At 70.4% G+C, this 16,471-nt stretch overlaps 6 pseudogenes; all 6 read left to right on the top strand.

The window, feature by feature from the left end:
* Positions 1–466: 466 nt before the first annotated feature.
* LOC148757060 (5S ribosomal RNA) lies at positions 467–586 on the top strand (annotated as a pseudogene).
* A 1,203-nt stretch (positions 587–1,789) lies between these two features.
* LOC148757061 (5S ribosomal RNA) lies at positions 1,790–1,909 on the top strand (annotated as a pseudogene).
* Positions 1,910–6,682: 4,773 nt separating this feature from the next.
* LOC148757062 (5S ribosomal RNA) lies at positions 6,683–6,802 on the top strand (annotated as a pseudogene).
* A 1,203-nt stretch (positions 6,803–8,005) lies between these two features.
* Positions 8,006–8,125, top strand: LOC148757063 (5S ribosomal RNA; annotated as a pseudogene).
* A 4,775-nt stretch (positions 8,126–12,900) lies between these two features.
* Positions 12,901–13,020, top strand: LOC148757064 (5S ribosomal RNA; annotated as a pseudogene).
* Positions 13,021–14,223: 1,203 nt separating this feature from the next.
* On the top strand, positions 14,224–14,343 carry LOC148757065 (5S ribosomal RNA; annotated as a pseudogene).
* The last annotated feature ends 2,128 nt before the right edge of the window (positions 14,344–16,471 follow it).

The raw sequence follows: 16,471 nt of genomic DNA on the forward strand, positions 1-16,471 counted from the left end.
CAGTGGGTGGGGCCGGCCAGGGCCAGGGCCTGGGTTGCACGTCCCTAGGGTGGAGGGGACTGAGAGGACCCTGCGACCCCCTCGGTGGCCCTGAGTGGGGGGACAGCACAGCAGCAAGGGGTTGTGCTTTTGTGGGGCTGGGGGGGGGATGAGAGGGGTTGGGGTAGGGGGGCGTGGTAAAAGCCATTCCGGGCGTGGGGAGTCCCAGGATGCCAGGGCGCCCAGACATATGTCACAGTCAGGGAAGTGACAGAGGCCTGTGGAGCCACTGGGGGGCGCGAAGGGGCCTCGCTGCGGGCCAGGAGTATCCCGTCGCCCACACCAGCGGCGACCGGAGGAGGCGGGGAGCGGGCGGGAGGCACTCGGGCAGACATGCTCGCCACCCGAGCGGCCCAGCAGCATGGCGCGTGCGCTCAGGAGGCAAGTCGGGAGCAGGCTCTTGGAGTGCCGGTAGCCGGGTCCCAGTGCCTAAGGCCATACCACCCTGAACGCAGCAGATCTCGTCTGATCTCGGAAGCTAAGCAGGGTCTGTCCTGGTTAGTACTTGGATGGGAGACCGCCTGGGAATACCTGTTGGCTTTTGCTAGCGTCTCCTTTTGCATCGCCGCTCCGGCGTGGCTCCCTCCGAACCCCTGCCGCCCCTTGCCCCTCTGCAGCCTCCCAGCCAGCCGCAGGTCCCCCTGACCAGCAGAGGGTCAGCCGCCCGGCACTACAAGCTGGCAGCCCCGGCCGCACACCAGGCCCCTGTGCCAGGGCTCCCCCGCACACCCTCCTCTCAGTCCTCTTCGGTCCCGCAGGCCGTCATCGCGAATCCTTCGCCGACGCGCGGTCGCCGCCACCGCCGCCTGCGCCAAAGCCACCGCCACAACCGGGCTCCCCACACCCCCCGCCAGCGCTGCCCTCGCCCCCGCCCCTGTCCCCGCCCCCGCCGCCGCCACGGCCAAACTCCCTCAAACTCCCTCCTGTGCTCTCCCCACCTCGGCCACCAGCACCGCGCTCCCCATCTCCGCCACCAGTGCTGCCCTCTCCCCCACCCCGACCCCGCCGCCGCCATATCCGTACTCCCACAATTCCCTCCTCCGCTCTCCCCGCCTCCAGCACCTCCATCTCCCCCGCCCCCGCCCTAGACCCCCGCAGCCACCATCGCCATACTCCCTCAGTCTCCCGCCTCTGCTCTCCCGGCCTCCGCCGCCAGCACCGCCCTCACGCCCTCCCCAGCCCCCGCCGCCACCGCCGCCGCCATCGGCCCCCGTGTCCCAGCGCCCACCGTCAAAGCCCCCATTGTCGCCGCCGCCATCGCCGCCCTGGCGCCATCCACGCGGTTGCCATCGCCTACCTCGCCACCCTCCCCTGCCTCCGCCCCCGCCGCCGCCGCGGGGTCCTCCCACAACTCCCAGGCCCAGGGTTGCCTGCTGGTGCAGGCCTCCACCAGCCTTGGGGCTGCGGTTGGGGGTAAACCTGGTGGCGGTAGGGGGGCGGGTTGTATGCCGGTCTGGGTGCGGGGAGTCCCAGGATGCCAGAGTTCCACGACTTCTGGCACCATCAGGGAAGTGGCAGTGTCCCATGGAGCCTCGGGTGGCGCGAAGGGGCCTCGCTGCCGGCCAGGAGTAGCCCGCCGCCCACGCCAGGGGCATTCGGAAGAGGCGGGGAGCCGGACTGGGGGCGGACGCGGTGCTGGCAGAGCCGGCCCGCGGGTCGATGCTCGCCACCGGAGCGGCTCATCTGCATGCCGGGCGCTCACGAGACAGGCCGGGAGCAGGCTCTTGGGGCGCGGGTGCCGGGTCCCAGCGTCTACGGCCATACCACCCTGAACGCGCCCGATCTCCTCTGATCTCGGGAGCTAAGCAGGGAGGGGCCTGGTTAGTACTTGGATGGGAGACCGCCTGGGTATACCTGTAGGCTTTTGCTCGCCTCTGCTTTTGCGCCGCCGCCCCGGCGTGCCTCCCTCCGAACCCCTGCCGCCCCTCTGCAACCCCTGCAGCCGCCCAGCCAGCCGAAGGTCCCCCTGGCCAGAGGAGGGACAGCCGCCCAGCACTACAAGCTCGCATCCCCGGCCGCACACCAGGCCTGTCGGCCAGGGCTCCCCCCCCTCTCCCTCTTCTTAGTGCTCTTCGCCGAGGCAGGCCGTCAGCCTGCAGCAGTCAGCCGCGTCTAGGTCGCCGCCGCCGCCACCGCCATCGCAGGGCTCCCTCTCGCTCCCCGACCCTGCCGCCGCCGCAACCCCCAACGCCCAAGCCCAGGGCTGCCTGCCGGCGCAGGCTTCCACCAGGCTCTCTCCATCCCAGGACGTGCCGGTCCTTTGCACCTCGGCCCGAGCCCAGGGGACGCCCATCCCTGCGCCTGCCCCTGGGCCCCGAGACACAGTTTCGGCGTGTCCTCGGGCAAACGGGACGCCCACCCGCCCCGCCCCACCGGAGTCTTCTGTCTCCGCGGGCAGGCACCTCTCCCCACACCCCCGCGCGTCCCCTCCCGTCTCCCACAAGAGCCAGGAGCCCTCCCTTCCCGCCGGCCACGGTGTCCCCGACACAAAGGGCACAAAGAGCCGGGACAAACCAGGGGACGGCGGGAGCAGCACCCCAACACACCACGCGCCATCGACTCCAGGGGAGACCGCCACAAGGGAAGAGCAGGCACGCAGGCACACAATCCTCACAACCAGGGTGCCTGGGGGCTGCCACTCTCCTCCCGCGGGCGGGTCCCTGGGCGGGGCTCAGAGCCCACTGGCCCTCCGGAGACCCTGGCGGCCCGCCCCGGGGGCTTCAATGGTGACTGCCAACGCCAGGGCAATGCCTCCTTGGCGGAGCCCAGCCCCGGGCACGACCACACTCCGGTGGAGAAGCCACCACTTCAACACAGCCTCAGTGCGTCTGTCCCAGTCCGTGTGCCCGAATGTGCGTCCCTCCCATCCTCCCCCACCCCATGTCTGTCTGGCTCTGTGACGTGCCTGTTGGGTTCTGGCTCTGGCTCAGGAGCTCTCTCCCCGCGTGCCAGCCCCCTCTTTCTCTGTCTCTGTCCATGTCTCTCTGTATGTCTAGACACATACATGTACATATACGTGTATATTTCCATCTCGCTCCCTCTTACTCCTCCTCCCGTTCTGTCTGTCTGTCCCTGTCCTGCGGGGACTCTAGTCCCTCTGCCCGCACAAGAACGCAGGATTTGGCGAGGCCAAGAAGGAACACCCACAGAGCCACGGATAGGGGGCTCATAGCACCATGTCTCACGGGCGGCTGGCTTGGAGACACGGCAAGCCGGAGCCGCCCGATCCCCCACCTGCCGGCCGATTCTCTGCCAACCAACAGACCCACCAAGCCGGCCCACTGCAGTCCGCGCCCCTCTGCAATTTGCAGTCCACCATCCGCGCTTCCTAGCTTGGCCACCGCAGCTCTGCCGGTGTCCAATGGCCAACTGGCAACAGCTGAAGGCCAAGCGGTAACAGCTGATGTCAGTGCAGCCCCACGCAGTACCCCCGTCCCCCGGTACCCCCGTCTCCCCGTCACCCCTGTCTCCGTTCCCCCGGTTCCCCGTCTTCCTGTCCCCCGTCTCCCGGGTCCCCCGTCCCCACGTTCCACCATCCCCCCTATTCCGGTCCCCCCCCCCGTCCCCTGTTCCCCCCGTCCCCTGATCCCCCTGTTCCCCCGTACCCCCATCAACCCTCTCCCAGTCCACCCGTCCCCCGGTGCCCCCGTTCCCCCCAGTGCCCCATCCCGCGTTCCCCGCTCCCCCGTCCCCCCAGTCCCCCCACGCCCCTGGTCCACCCGTCCCCCATTCCCTCGTCTCCCGGTCCCCCCCTCCCCGGGTCCCCCGACCCCCGTTCCCCCGTCTCCCGGTCCTCCGTCTCGCGGTCCACCTGTCCCCCGGTCCCCCAGTCCCAACGTCTCCCCGTCCCCCCGTCCCTCCTTCGCCTGGTACCCCCGTCCCCCCATACCCCCGGTCTCCCGTTCCCCGGTCCCCCGTCTCCTGGTCCCCCGGTCCCCCGTTTCCCCCGGCGCCCAGGCGCCCTTCTACCGGTCCCCCCGTTCCCCGGTCGCCCCGTGTCCCGGTCCCCAGTCTCCCGGTCCCCTGTCTCCCGGTCGCCCGGTCTTCCGGTCCCCCGGTCCTCCGTCCAGTGTTACCCCCTTCCCCCGGTCCCCCGGTCCCCCCATCTCCCTGTCCCTCTGTCTCCCGGTCCGGCCGCACACCCATCCCCCCGACTCCCGATCCCCCGTCTCCCGGTCGCCCGGTCCCCCGGTTCCCCGTCTCCCGGTCCCCTCATCCCCTGGACCCAAAACCCCCGGTCCCTGGTCCCCCGGTCCCCCAGTCCCCCGGTTCCCCCATCGCCCTGGCCCCCGTCTACCGATCCCCCAGTTCCCCGTTCGCCCCGTCTTCCGGTCCTCCCATCCCACAGTCTCCCGTCTCCCGTTGTCCCATCTCCCGGTCACCCCGTCCCCGGTCCCCCGTCTCGCGGTCCCACGTCTCCTAGTCGCCCCGTTCCCCGGTACCCCATCTCCCGGTCTCCTCATCCCCCAGTCCCGCAACCCCCGGTCCCCCGGTCCCCCCGTCCCCCGGTCCGCGTCTCCCGGTCCCCTCATTCCCCAGTCCCCCAACCCCCGTTCCCCGGTCCCCCGGTCCCCCCATCTCCCGGTCCACTGGTACCCCCGTCCCTCCAGTCCACTCATGCCCCTCGTCACCCCATCGCCCGGTCCACTATCCCCCGGTCCCCCCAAACTCCGGTCCCCCGGTCCGCGGGTCCCCTGGTCCCCCCATCCGCCGTTCCCCCAGTCCCCCCGTCTCTGTTGCCCCGGTCCCCCAGTCCTCCGGTCCCCCCGTCCCCCGGTCCCCCCGTCCCTCCAGTCCCCCTGTCCCTCCGTCTCCCGGTCCCCCCGTCGCCCCGTCCCTCGGCCCCCGGTCCCGACGTCTCCCCGTCCCCCCGGCCCCAGGTCCCCCATCTCCCGGTCCCCCCGTCTCACGGTCCCCCGTTCCTCCGTTTCCCGGTCCCCCCCTCCCCATGTCCCTCGTCCCCCCGTACCCTCGTATCCCTGTCCCCCCATCCACCGGTCTCCTGGTCCCTCCGTCCCACCGTCCGGCAGTCCCACCGTCCTCTCATTCCCCCAGTCCCCCAGTCCCCCAGTCTCCCTGTCCCCCAATTCCCCGGTCTCCCTTTCCCCTGGTACCGTGTCCCCCCGTCTCCCGTTCCCCCCGACCCCTGGTCCCACTGTCTCCCAGTACCCAGTCCCCCTGTCCCCCGGGTCCCCCGGTCCCCTTGTCCCCCCATCCCCCAGTCCCCCCGTCCCCCCGGCCCTCTCGTACTCCCGTCCCCCCATCTTCCGGTCACCCCTTCCCCCCGTCCCACATGCCCCCGTCTCCCAGACCCCCCGTCCCCCGGTTCTCCCAGTTCCAACGGTCTCCCTGTCCCCCTGCCCCCCTTCCCCCATCTCCTGGTACCCCGTCCCCCGGTACCCCCGCCCCGGGTTCCTACAGTCCCACGGTTCTCCCTGTCCCCCCCCCTTACACCCGTCTCCCGGTCCCCTGTCCCCCGGTCCTCCCGTCCCCCGGTCCCCCTGTCCCCCCGTTCTGTCTGTCGATCCCAGTCCTGCGGGGACTCTAGTCCCTCTGCCCGCACAAGAACCCAGGATTTGGCGAGGCCAAGAAGGAACACCAACAGAGCCACGGATAGGGGGCTCATAGCACCATGTCTCACGGGCGGCTGGCTTGGAGACACAGCAAGCCGGAGCCGCCCGATCCCCAACCTGCCGGCCGATTCTCTGCCAACCAACAGACCCACCAAGCCGGCCCACTTCAGTCCGCGCCCCTCTGCAATTTGCAGTCCACCATCCGCGCTTCCTAGCTTGGCCACCGCAGCTCTGCCGGTGGCCAATGTCCAACTGGCAACAGCTGATGGCCAAGCGGTAACAGCTGATGTCCGTGCAGCCCCCACGCAGCACCCCTCCACGCGAGGCCCAGAGCCTGGAAAGTGCTCTCTGCAAGTCTGTCCCCACAGTCCCCGTCTGTCCCTCTCCGCCTACCTCTTGCTCCGTCTCTGGCCTTCTCTCATCCTCTCTCTCAACACCCTGGGTCAGGAGAGGTGATGTGTAGCCAGTGAAGTGACCAGTGATCGGGCGGGACGCCGGTCGCTGATGAGGGGCGAGGGCCCAGACAGAAGGCTGTGTGACGAAGGGTGGCGGCAGTCTGGAGGTGCTGCCCCCTGGTGGCGGGTGGCTCTCCCTGGCTTTGGGCCAGTGGGTGGGGCCGGCCAGGGCCAGGGCCTGGGTTGCACGTCCCTAGGGTGGAGGGGACTGAGAGGACCCTGCGACCCCCTCGGTGGCCCTGAGTGGGGGGACAGCACAGCAGCAAGGGGTTGTGCTTTTGTGGGGCTGGGGGGGGGATGAGAGGGGTTGGGGTAGGGGGGCGTGGTAAAAGCCATTCCGGGCGTGGGGAGTCCCAGGATGCCAGGGCGCCCAGACATATGTCACAGTCAGGGAAGTGACAGAGGCCTGTGGAGCCACTGGGGGGCGCGAAGGGGCCTCGCTGCGGGCCAGGAGTATCCCGTCGCCCACACCAGCGGCGACCGGAGGAGGCGGGGAGCGGGCGGGAGGCACTCGGGCAGACATGCTCGCCACCCGAGCGGCCCAGCAGCATGGCGCGTGCGCTCAGGAGGCAAGTCGGGAGCAGGCTCTTGGAGTGCCGGTAGCCGGGTCCCAGTGCCTAAGGCCATACCACCCTGAACGCAGCAGATCTCGTCTGATCTCGGAAGCTAAGCAGGGTCTGTCCTGGTTAGTACTTGGATGGGAGACCGCCTGGGAATACCTGTTGGCTTTTGCTAGCGTCTCCTTTTGCATCGCCGCTCCGGCGTGGCTCCCTCCGAACCCCTGCCGCCCCTTGCCCCTCTGCAGCCTCCCAGCCAGCCGCAGGTCCCCCTGACCAGCAGAGGGTCAGCCGCCCGGCACTACAAGCTGGCAGCCCCGGCCGCACACCAGGCCCCTGTGCCAGGGCTCCCCCGCACACCCTCCTCTCAGTCCTCTTCGGTCCCGCAGGCCGTCATCGCGAATCCTTCGCCGACGCGCGGTCGCCGCCACCGCCGCCTGCGCCAAAGCCACCGCCACAACCGGGCTCCCCACACCCCCCGCCAGCGCTGCCCTCGCCCCCGCCCCTGTCCCCGCCCCCGCCGCCGCCACGGCCAAACTCCCTCAAACTCCCTCCTGTGCTCTCCCCACCTCGGCCACCAGCACCGCGCTCCCCATCTCCGCCACCAGTGCTGCCCTCTCCCCCACCCCGACCCCGCCGCCGCCATATCCGTACTCCCACAATTCCCTCCTCCGCTCTCCCCGCCTCCAGCACCTCCATCTCCCCCGCCCCCGCCCTAGACCCCCGCAGCCACCATCGCCATACTCCCTCAGTCTCCCGCCTCTGCTCTCCCGGCCTCCGCCGCCAGCACCGCCCTCACGCCCTCCCCAGCCCCCGCCGCCACCGCCGCCGCCATCGGCCCCCGTGTCCCAGCGCCCACCGTCAAAGCCCCCATTGTCGCCGCCGCCATCGCCGCCCTGGCGCCATCCACGCGGTTGCCATCGCCTACCTCGCCACCCTCCCCTGCCTCCGCCCCCGCCGCCGCCGCGGGGTCCTCCCACAACTCCCAGGCCCAGGGTTGCCTGCTGGTGCAGGCCTCCACCAGCCTTGGGGCTGCGGTTGGGGGTAAACCTGGTGGCGGTAGGGGGGCGGGTTGTATGCCGGTCTGGGTGCGGGGAGTCCCAGGATGCCAGAGTTCCACGACTTCTGGCACCATCAGGGAAGTGGCAGTGTCCCATGGAGCCTCGGGTGGTGCGAAGGGGCCTCGCTGCCGGCCAGGAGTAGCCCGCCGCCCACGCCAGGGGCATTCGGAAGAGGCGGGGAGCCGGACTGGGGGCGGACGCGGTGCTGGCAGAGCCGGCCCGCGGGTCGATGCTCGCCACCGGAGCGGCTCATCTGCATGCCGGGCGCTCACGAGACAGGCCGGGAGCAGGCTCTTGGGGCGCGGGTGCCGGGTCCCAGCGTCTACGGCCATACCACCCTGAACGCGCCCGATCTCCTCTGATCTCGGGAGCTAAGCAGGGAGGGGCCTGGTTAGTACTTGGATGGGAGACCGCCTGGGTATACCTGTAGGCTTTTGCTCGCCTCTGCTTTTGCGCCGCCGCCCCGGCGTGCCTCCCTCCGAACCCCTGCCGCCCCTCTGCAACCCCTGCAGCCGCCCAGCCAGCCGAAGGTCCCCCTGGCCAGAGGAGGGACAGCCGCCCAGCACTACAAGCTCGCATCCCCGGCCGCACACCAGGCCTGTCGGCCAGGGCTCCCCCCCCTCTCCCTCTTCTTAGTGCTCTTCGCCGAGGCAGGCCGTCAGCCTGCAGCAGTCAGCCGCGTCTAGGTCGCCGCCGCCGCCACCGCCATCGCAGGGCTCCCTCTCGCTCCCCGACCCTGCCGCCGCCGCAACCCCCAACGCCCAAGCCCAGGGCTGCCTGCCGGCGCAGGCTTCCACCAGGCTCTCTCCATCCCAGGACGTGCCGGTCCTTTGCACCTCGGCCCGAGCCCAGGGGACGCCCATCCCTGCGCCTGCCCCTGGGCCCCGAGACACAGTTTCGGCGTGTCCTCGGGCAAACGGGACGCCCACCCGCCCCGCCCCACCGGAGTCTTCTGTCTCCGCGGGCAGGCACCTCTCCCCACACCCCCGCGCGTCCCCTCCCGTCTCCCACAAGAGCCAGGAGCCCTCCCTTCCCGCCGGCCACGGTGTCCCCGACACAAAGGGCACAAAGAGCCGGGACAAACCAGGGGACGGCGGGAGCAGCACCCCAACACACCACGCGCCATCGACTCCAGGGGAGACCGCCACAAGGGAAGAGCAGGCACGCAGGCACACAATCCTCACAACCAGGGTGCCTGGGGGCTGCCACTCTCCTCCCGCGGGCGGGTCCCTGGGCGGGGCTCAGAGCCCACTGGCCCTCCGGAGACCCTGGCGGCCCGCCCCGGGGGCTTCAATGGTGACTGCCAACGCCAGGGCAATGCCTCCTTGGCGGAGCCCAGCCCCGGGCACGACCACACTCCGGTGGAGAAGCCACCACTTCAACACAGCCTCAGTGCGTCTGTCCCAGTCCGTGTGCCCGAATGTGCGTCCCTCCCATCCTCCCCCACCCCATGTCTGTCTGGCTCTGTGACGTGCCTGTTGGGTTCTGGCTCTGGCTCAGGAGCTCTCTCCCCGCGTGCCAGCCCCCTCTTTCTCTGTCTCTGTCCATGTCTCTCTGTATGTCTAGACACATACATGTACATATACGTGTATATTTCCATCTCGCTCCCTCTTACTCCTCCTCCCGTTCTGTCTGTCTGTCCCTGTCCTGCGGGGACTCTAGTCCCTCTGCCCGCACAAGAACGCAGGATTTGGCGAGGCCAAGAAGGAACACCCACAGAGCCACGGATAGGGGGCTCATAGCACCATGTCTCACGGGCGGCTGGCTTGGAGACACGGCAAGCCGGAGCCGCCCGATCCCCCACCTGCCGGCCGATTCTCTGCCAACCAACAGACCCACCAAGCCGGCCCACTGCAGTCCGCGCCCCTCTGCAATTTGCAGTCCACCATCCGCGCTTCCTAGCTTGGCCACCGCAGCTCTGCCGGTGTCCAATGGCCAACTGGCAACAGCTGAAGGCCAAGCGGTAACAGCTGATGTCAGTGCAGCCCCACGCAGTACCCCCGTCCCCCGGTACCCCCGTCTCCCCGTCACCCCTGTCTCCGTTCCCCCGGTTCCCCGTCTTCCTGTCCCCCGTCTCCCGGGTCCCCCGTCCCCACGTTCCACCATCCCCCCTATTCCGGTCCCCCCCCCCCCCGTCCCCTGTTCCCCCCGTCCCCTGATCCCCCTGTTCCCCCGTACCCCCATCAACCCTCTCCCAGTCCACCCGTCCCCCGGTGCCCCCGTTCCCCCCAGTGCCCCATCCCGCGTTCCCCGCTCCCCCGTCCCCCCAGTCCCCCCACGCCCCTGGTCCACCCGTCCCCCATTCCCTCGTCTCCCGGTCCCCCCCTCCCCGGGTCCCCCGACCCCCGTTCCCCCGTCTCCCGGTCCTCCGTCTCGCGGTCCACCTGTCCCCCGGTCCCCCAGTCCCAACGTCTCCCCGTCCCCCCGTCCCTCCTTCGCCTGGTACCCCCGTCCCCCCATACCCCCGGTCTCCCGTTCCCCGGTCCCCCGTCTCCTGGTCCCCCGGTCCCCCGTTTCCCCCGGCGCCCAGGCGCCCTTCTACCGGTCCCCCCGTTCCCCGGTCGCCCCGTGTCCCGGTCCCCAGTCTCCCGGTCCCCTGTCTCCCGGTCGCCCGGTCTTCCGGTCCCCCGGTCCTCCGTCCAGTGTTACCCCCTTCCCCCGGTCCCCCGGTCCCCCCATCTCCCTGTCCCTCTGTCTCCCGGTCCGGCCGCACACCCATCCCCCCGACTCCCGATCCCCCGTCTCCCGGTCGCCCGGTCCCCCGGTTCCCCGTCTCCCGGTCCCCTCATCCCCTGGACCCAAAACCCCCGGTCCCTGGTCCCCCGGTCCCCCAGTCCCCCGGTTCCCCCATCGCCCTGGCCCCCGTCTACCGATCCCCCAGTTCCCCGTTCGCCCCGTCTTCCGGTCCTCCCATCCCACAGTCTCCCGTCTCCCGTTGTCCCATCTCCCGGTCACCCCGTCCCCGGTCCCCCGTCTCGCGGTCCCACGTCTCCTAGTCGCCCCGTTCCCCGGTACCCCATCTCCCGGTCTCCTCATCCCCCAGTCCCGCAACCCCCGGTCCCCCGGTCCCCCCGTCCCCCGGTCCGCGTCTCCCGGTCCCCTCATTCCCCAGTCCCCCAACCCCCGTTCCCCGGTCCCCCGGTCCCCCCATCTCCCGGTCCACTGGTACCCCCGTCCCTCCAGTCCACTCATGCCCCTCGTCACCCCATCGCCCGGTCCACTATCCCCCGGTCCCCCCAAACTCCGGTCCCCCGGTCCGCGGGTCCCCTGGTCCCCCCATCCGCCGTTCCCCCAGTCCCCCCGTCTCTGTTGCCCCGGTCCCCAGTCCTCCGGTCCCCCCGTCCCCCGGTCCCCCCGTCCCTCCAGTCCCCCTGTCCCTCCGTCTCCCGGTCCCCCCGTCGCCCCGTCCCTCGGCCCCCGGTCCCGACGTCTCCCCGTCCCCCCGGCCCCAGGTCCCCCATCTCCCGGTCCCCCCGTCTCACGGTCCCCCGTTCCTCCGTTTCCCGGTCCCCCCCTCCCCATGTCCCTCGTCCCCCCGTACCCTCGTATCCCTGTCCCCCCATCCACCGGTCTCCTGGTCCCTCCGTCCCACCGTCCGGCAGTCCCACCGTCCTCTCATTCCCCCAGTCCCCCAGTCCCCCAGTCTCCCTGTCCCCCAATTCCCCGGTCTCCCTTTCCCCTGGTACCGTGTCCCCCCGTCTCCCGTTCCCCCCGACCCCTGGTCCCACTGTCTCCCAGTACCCAGTCCCCCTGTCCCCCGGGTCCCCCGGTCCCCTTGTCCCCCCATCCCCCAGTCCCCCCGTCCCCCCGGCCCTCTCGTACTCCCGTCCCCCCATCTTCCGGTCACCCCTTCCCCCCGTCCCACATGCCCCCGTCTCCCAGACCCCCCGTCCCCCGGTTCTCCCAGTTCCAACGGTCTCCCTGTCCCCCTGCCCCCCTTCCCCCATCTCCTGGTACCCCGTCCCCCGGTACCCCCGCCCCGGGTTCCTACAGTCCCACGGTTCTCCCTGTCCCCCCCCCTTACACCCGTCTCCCGGTCCCCTGTCCCCCGGTCCTCCCGTCCCCCGGTCCCCCTGTCCCCCCGTTCTGTCTGTCGATCCCAGTCCTGCGGGGACTCTAGTCCCTCTGCCCGCACAAGAACCCAGGATTTGGCGAGGCCAAGAAGGAACACCAACAGAGCCACGGATAGGGGGCTCATAGCACCATGTCTCACGGGCGGCTGGCTTGGAGACACAGCAAGCCGGAGCCGCCCGATCCCCAACCTGCCGGCCGATTCTCTGCCAACCAACAGACCCACCAAGCCGGCCCACTTCAGTCCGCGCCCCTCTGCAATTTGCAGTCCACCATCCGCGCTTCCTAGCTTGGCCACCGCAGCTCTGCCGGTGGCCAATGTCCAACTGGCAACAGCTGATGGCCAAGCGGTAACAGCTGATGTCCGTGCAGCCCCCACGCAGCACCCCTCCACGCGAGGCCCAGAGCCTGGAAAGTGCTCTCTGCAAGTCTGTCCCCACAGTCCCCGTCTGTCCCTCTCCGCCTACCTCTTGCTCCGTCTCTGGCCTTCTCTCATCCTCTCTCTCAACACCCTGGGTCAGGAGAGGTGATGTGTAGCCAGTGAAGTGACCAGTGATCGGGCGGGACGCCGGTCGCTGATGAGGGGCGAGGGCCCAGACAGAAGGCTGTGTGACGAAGGGTGGCGGCAGTCTGGAGGTGCTGCCCCCTGGTGGCGGGTGGCTCTCCCTGGCTTTGGGCCAGTGGGTGGGGCCGGCCAGGGCCAGGGCCTGGGTTGCACGTCCCTAGGGTGGAGGGGACTGAGAGGACCCTGCGACCCCCTCGGTGGCCCTGAGTGGGGGGACAGCACAGCAGCAAGGGGTTGTGCTTTTGTGGGGCTGGGGGGGGGATGAGAGGGGTTGGGGTAGGGGGGCGTGGTAAAAGCCATTCCGGGCGTGGGGAGTCCCAGGATGCCAGGGCGCCCAGACATATGTCACAGTCAGGGAAGTGACAGAGGCCTGTGGAGCCACTGGGGGGCGCGAAGGGGCCTCGCTGCGGGCCAGGAGTATCCCGTCGCCCACACCAGCGGCGACCGGAGGAGGCGGGGAGCGGGCGGGAGGCACTCGGGCAGACATGCTCGCCACCCGAGCGGCCCAGCAGCATGGCGCGTGCGCTCAGGAGGCAAGTCGGGAGCAGGCTCTTGGAGTGCCGGTAGCCGGGTCCCAGTGCCTAAGGCCATACCACCCTGAACGCAGCAGATCTCGTCTGATCTCGGAAGCTAAGCAGGGTCTGTCCTGGTTAGTACTTGGATGGGAGACCGCCTGGGAATACCTGTTGGCTTTTGCTAGCGTCTCCTTTTGCATCGCCGCTCCGGCGTGGCTCCCTCCGAACCCCTGCCGCCCCTTGCCCCTCTGCAGCCTCCCAGCCAGCCGCAGGTCCCCCTGACCAGCAGAGGGTCAGCCGCCCGGCACTACAAGCTGGCAGCCCCGGCCGCACACCAGGCCCCTGTGCCAGGGCTCCCCCGCACACCCTCCTCTCAGTCCTCTTCGGTCCCGCAGGCCGTCATCGCGAATCCTTCGCCGACGCGCGGTCGCCGCCACCGCCGCCTGCGCCAAAGCCACCGCCACAACCGGGCTCCCCACACCCCCCGCCAGCGCTGCCCTCGCCCCCGCCCCTGTCCCCGCCCCCGCCGCCGCCACGGCCAAACTCCCTCAAACTCCCTCCTGTGCTCTCCCCACCTCGGCCACCAGCACCGCGCTCCCCATCTCCGCCACCAGTGCTGCCCTCTCCCCCACCCCGACCCCGCCGCCGCCATATCCGTACTCCCACAATTCCCTCCTCCGCTCTCCCCGCCTCCAGCACCTCCATCTCCCCCGCCCCCGCCCTAGACCCCCGCAGCCACCATCGCCATACTCCCTCAGTCTCCCGCCTCTGCTCTCCCGGCCTCCGCCGCCAGCACCGCCCTCACGCCCTCCCCAGCCCCCGCCGCCACCGCCGCCGCCATCGGCCCCCGTGTCCCAGCGCCCACCGTCAAAGCCCCCATTGTCGCCGCCGCCATCGCCGCCCTGGCGCCATCCACGCGGTTGCCATCGCCTACCTCGCCACCCTCCCCTGCCTCCGCCCCCGCCGCCGCCGCGGGGTCCTCCCACAACTCCCAGGCCCAGGGTTGCCTGCTGGTGCAGGCCTCCACCAGCCTTGGGGCTGCGGTTGGGGGTAAACCTGGTGGCGGTAGGGGGGCGGGTTGTATGCCGGTCTGGGTGCGGGGAGTCCCAGGATGCCAGAGTTCCACGACTTCTGGCACCATCAGGGAAGTGGCAGTGTCCCATGGAGCCTCGGGTGGTGCGAAGGGGCCTCGCTGCCGGCCAGGAGTAGCCCGCCGCCCACGCCAGGGGCATTCGGAAGAGGCGGGGAGCCGGACTGGGGGCGGACGCGGTGCTGGCAGAGCCGGCCCGCGGGTCGATGCTCGCCACCGGAGCGGCTCATCTGCATGCCGGGCGCTCACGAGACAGGCCGGGAGCAGGCTCTTGGGGCGCGGGTGCCGGGTCCCAGCGTCTACGGCCATACCACCCTGAACGCGCCCGATCTCCTCTGATCTCGGGAGCTAAGCAGGGAGGGGCCTGGTTAGTACTTGGATGGGAGACCGCCTGGGTATACCTGTAGGCTTTTGCTCGCCTCTGCTTTTGCGCCGCCGCCCCGGCGTGCCTCCCTCCGAACCCCTGCCGCCCCTCTGCAACCCCTGCAGCCGCCCAGCCAGCCGAAGGTCCCCCTGGCCAGAGGAGGGACAGCCGCCCAGCACTACAAGCTCGCATCCCCGGCCGCACACCAGGCCTGTCGGCCAGGGCTCCCCCCCCTCTCCCTCTTCTTAGTGCTCTTCGCCGAGGCAGGCCGTCAGCCTGCAGCAGTCAGCCGCGTCTAGGTCGCCGCCGCCGCCACCGCCATCGCAGGGCTCCCTCTCGCTCCCCGACCCTGCCGCCGCCGCAACCCCCAACGCCCAAGCCCAGGGCTGCCTGCCGGCGCAGGCTTCCACCAGGCTCTCTCCATCCCAGGACGTGCCGGTCCTTTGCACCTCGGCCCGAGCCCAGGGGACGCCCATCCCTGCGCCTGCCCCTGGGCCCCGAGACACAGTTTCGGCGTGTCCTCGGGCAAACGGGACGCCCACCCGCCCCGCCCCACCGGAGTCTTCTGTCTCCGCGGGCAGGCACCTCTCCCCACACCCCCGCGCGTCCCCTCCCGTCTCCCACAAGAGCCAGGAGCCCTCCCTTCCCGCCGGCCACGGTGTCCCCGACACAAAGGGCACAAAGAGCCGGGACAAACCAGGGGACGGCGGGAGCAGCACCCCAACACACCACGCGCCATCGACTCCAGGGGAGACCGCCACAAGGGAAGAGCAGGCACGCAGGCACACAATCCTCACAACCAGGGTGCCTGGGGGCTGCCACTCTCCTCCCGCGGGCGGGTCCCTGGGCGGGGCTCAGAGCCCACTGGCCCTCCGGAGACCCTGGCGGCCCGCCCCGGGGGCTTCAATGGTGACTGCCAACGCCAGGGCAATGCCTCCTTGGCGGAGCCCAGCCCCGGGCACGACCACACTCCGGTGGAGAAGCCACCACTTCAACACAGCCTCAGTGCGTCTGTCCCAGTCCGTGTGCCCGAATGTGCGTCCCTCCCATCCTCCCCCACCCCATGTCTGTCTGGCTCTGTGACGTGCCTGTTGGGTTCTGGCTCTGGCTCAGGAGCTCTCTCCCCGCGTGCCAGCCCCCTCTTTCTCTGTCTCTGTCCATGTCTCTCTGTATGTCTAGACACATACATGTACATATACGTGTATATTTCCATCTCGCTCCCTCTTACTCCTCCTCCCGTTCTGTCTGTCTGTCCCTGTCCTGCGGGGACTCTAGTCCCTCTGCCCGCACAAGAACGCAGGATTTGGCGAGGCCAAGAAGGAACACCCACAGAGCCACGGATAGGGGGCTCATAGCACCATGTCTCACGGGCGGCTGGCTTGGAGACACGGCAAGCCGGAGCCGCCCGATCCCCCACCTGCCGGCCGATTCTCTGCCAACCAACAGACCCACCAAGCCGGCCCACTGCAGTCCGCGCCCCTCTGCAATTTGCAGTCCACCATCCGCGCTTCCTAGCTTGGCCACCGCAGCTCTGCCGGTGTCCAATGGCCAACTGGCAACAGCTGAAGGCCAAGCGGTAACAGCTGATGTCAGTGCAGCCCCACGCAGTACCCCCGTCCCCCGGTACCCCCGTCTCCCCGTCACCCCTGTCTCCGTTCCCCCGGTTCCCCGTCTTCCTGTCCCCCGTCTCCCGGGTCCCCCGTCCCCACGTTCCACCATCCCCCCTATTCCGGTCCCCCCCCCCGTCCCCTGTTCCCCCCGTCCCCTGATCCCCCTGTTCCCCCGTACCCCCATCAACCCTCTCCCAGTCCACCCGTCCCCCGGTGCCCCCGTTCCCCCCAGTGCCCCATCCCGCGTTCCCCGCTCCCCCGTCCCCCCAGTCCCCCCACGCCCCTGGTCCACCCGTCCCCCATTCCCTCGTCTCCCGGTCCCCCCCTCCCCGGGTCCCCCGACCCCCGTTCCCCCGTCTCCCGGTCCTCCGTCTCGCGGTCCACCTGTCCCCCGGTCCCCCAGTCCCAACGTCTCCCCGTCCCCCCGTCCCTCCTTCGCCTGGTACCCCCGTCCCCCCATACCCCCGGTCTCCCGTTCCCCGGTCCCCCGTCTCCTGGTCCCCCGGTCCCCCGTTTCCCCCGGCGCCCAGGCGCCCTTCTACCGGTCCCCCCGTTCCCCGGTCGCCCCGTG

Source organism: Rhinolophus sinicus, chromosome 10, assembly GCF_057876585.1.
Source record: "Rhinolophus sinicus isolate RSI-liver-muscle chromosome 10, RSI-T2T, whole genome shotgun sequence".
NCBI classification, from domain to species: Eukaryota; Metazoa; Chordata; class Mammalia; order Chiroptera; family Rhinolophidae; genus Rhinolophus; species Rhinolophus sinicus.